Source organism: Heterodontus francisci, chromosome 34 (assembly GCF_036365525.1).
Source record: "Heterodontus francisci isolate sHetFra1 chromosome 34, sHetFra1.hap1, whole genome shotgun sequence".
In the NCBI taxonomy this organism is placed as follows: Eukaryota; Metazoa; Chordata; class Chondrichthyes; order Heterodontiformes; family Heterodontidae; genus Heterodontus; species Heterodontus francisci.
Window position 1 is genome coordinate 35,839,649 of NC_090404.1, and position 2,476 is coordinate 35,842,124.

Genomic DNA, 2,476 nt, shown 5'->3' on the forward strand with positions numbered 1-2,476 from the left:
TAGATTCATTCAGCTCAATTTCACAACTTGTCTTTGTGTTTTTGTGGGTTCTCTCTCACTCCCTTTTTCCTGTTGTAACTTCATGCTACAGGGTATTAGAAAGGGAGGATTTGCGGAAGGAAACTCAAACATCACCTCAAGATGTGACAGTCACTCGATTCATCAGGATCTGAATATCATCGGCCTTTGATCATGGAAGCAAAAAGTGTGGAGAAACCGTACACGTGTTCTGTGTGTGGACGGGGCTTCAGCCGATCAGCTGGCCTGTCGATACACAAGTGTAGTCAGACTGGGGAGAAGCTGTGGAAATGTGGGGACTGTGAGAAAGAATTAAATTACACGTCTGAGCTGGAAACTCATCGACACAGTCAAATTGAGGAGAGGCCGTTCATCTGCACTGAGTGTGGGAAGGGATTCACTCATTCATCCTCCCGACTCGCACACCAGCGAGTTCATACTGGGGAGAGGCCATTCACCTGCACTGAGTGTGGGAAGGGATTCACTCAGTTCTCAAACCTGCTGACACACCAGCGAATCCACACTGAGGAGAGGCCGTTCACCTGCACTGAGTGTGGGAAGGGATTCATTCATTCATCCACCCTACTCTCACACGAGCGAGTTCACACTGGGGAGAGGCCATTCACCTGCACTGAGTGTGGTAAGGGATTCATTCATTCATCTGCCCTACTAAAACACCAGCGAGTTCACACTGGGGAGAGGCCATTCACCTGCTCTGAGTGTGGGAAGAGATTCTCTCTGTCATGGAACCTGCTGGCACATCAACGGATTCACACTGGGGAGAGGCCATTCACCTGCTCTGATTGTGGGGAGGGTTTCACTTATTCATCCACCCTGCTGATGCACCAGCGAGTTCACTCTGGGGAGAGGCCGTTCACCTGCTCTGAGTGTGGGAAGGGATTTACTCAGTCATCAAAGCTGCTGACACACCAGCGAGTTCACACTGGAGAGAGGCCGTTCACCTGCACAGAATGTGGGAAGGGATTCACTCAGTTATCAAACCTGCTGACACACCAGCGAATTCACACTGGGGAGAGGCCGTTCACCTGTACTGAGTGTGGGAAGGGATTCATTCATTCATCCGCCCTCCTCACACACCAGCGAGTTCATAATGGGAGAGGCCGTTCACCTGCACTGAGTGTGGTAAGGGATTCATTCATTCATCCGCCCTACTGACGCACCAGCGAGTTCACACTGGGGAGAGGCCATTCACCTGCTCTGCGTGTGGGAAGAGATTCTCTCTGTCATGGAACCTGCTGGCACATCAACGAATTCACACTGGGGAGAGGCCATTCACCTGCTCTGATTGTGGGGAGGGTTTCACTCATTCATCCACCCTGCTGATACACCAGCGAGTTCACACTGGGGAGAGGCCATTCACCTGCTCTGAGTGTGGGAAGGGATTCACTACTTCATCCAAGCTGGTGAAACACCAGCGAGTTCACACTGGTGAGAGGCCATTCACCTGCTCTGAGTGTGGGAAGGGATTTGCTAATTCATCCGCTCGGCTGAGGCACCAGCGAGTTCACACTGGGGAGCGGCCGTTCACCTGCTCTGTATGTGGGAAGAGATTTACTCAGTCATCCCACCTGGTGACACACCAGTTCAGTCATACTGGGGAGAGGTCATTCATCTGCTCCGTGTGTAGGAAGGGATTCACTCAGCCATCCTATCTGCTGAGACACCAGCGAGTTCATAGATAATTACAGGGGTTGGATTCTGCTGTTGCTGCTGTTAATCATATCCAGACTGAACCATGTTCATTCTGACAGTTGAGGTTTATTTCTGATGTCAGTTGCTCCTCTTGGACTGAGCGTCTGCCCCACAGCATCTCTCATTCATGTGTGAATAGACCATCATGTCTTCAAACCTCATTTTCAATTTAAATCCACTCAGTAAATGTACTGAACAAAAGATGAACAATAAACAGATCACAGGCCAATCCTGTAACTCTATATTGACAGGAGAAAGTCTGTTCTTTAGCTCAAGAATGAGGCTGTTTAAGCTCTGTGTTTCTAAGCACTCGTAGACTGGAGCTGTTGGACAGACAGGCTGTTCACAACTGTTAACGTGTCAGATATTGAAGGAATTGCTCTTCAAGTAAACTCACCAATTTATTAGCTCAGACTCCGGTCCCTGCTGTAATTAATACTCAGCATCCATTAGTGTTGATTTACAGTCAATCACTGAATCGTCTGGTTAATCTTTGTTACTTGTTTTGTGAAATACTCTCCCTATTAGTGCTGAACTGCTGGATAACTCTGATTACATTTAAATGTGTTTATACATGTTTATAAAGTGTCTGTGTGTCCAGATTTAACTAAGTTGTGATTTGTAACCAATAAATGATGTTTCGGGTATAACTTGTCATCTGGTATCTTGGTGATTTGTCGAGAAAGATTTAATTCACTCACTCAGCAGCTCGAGAGGAACCAGACTGAGGTTTAATGAACATAAG

The 2,476-nt window shown here is 47.7% G+C and overlaps 1 pseudogene; it reads left to right on the forward strand.

Annotated features, from left to right (window-relative positions):
- The first annotated feature begins 141 nt into the window (after positions 1-141).
- On the forward strand, positions 142-2,267 carry LOC137349347 (zinc finger protein 420-like; annotated as a pseudogene).
- Positions 2,268-2,476: the final 209 nt, after the last annotated feature.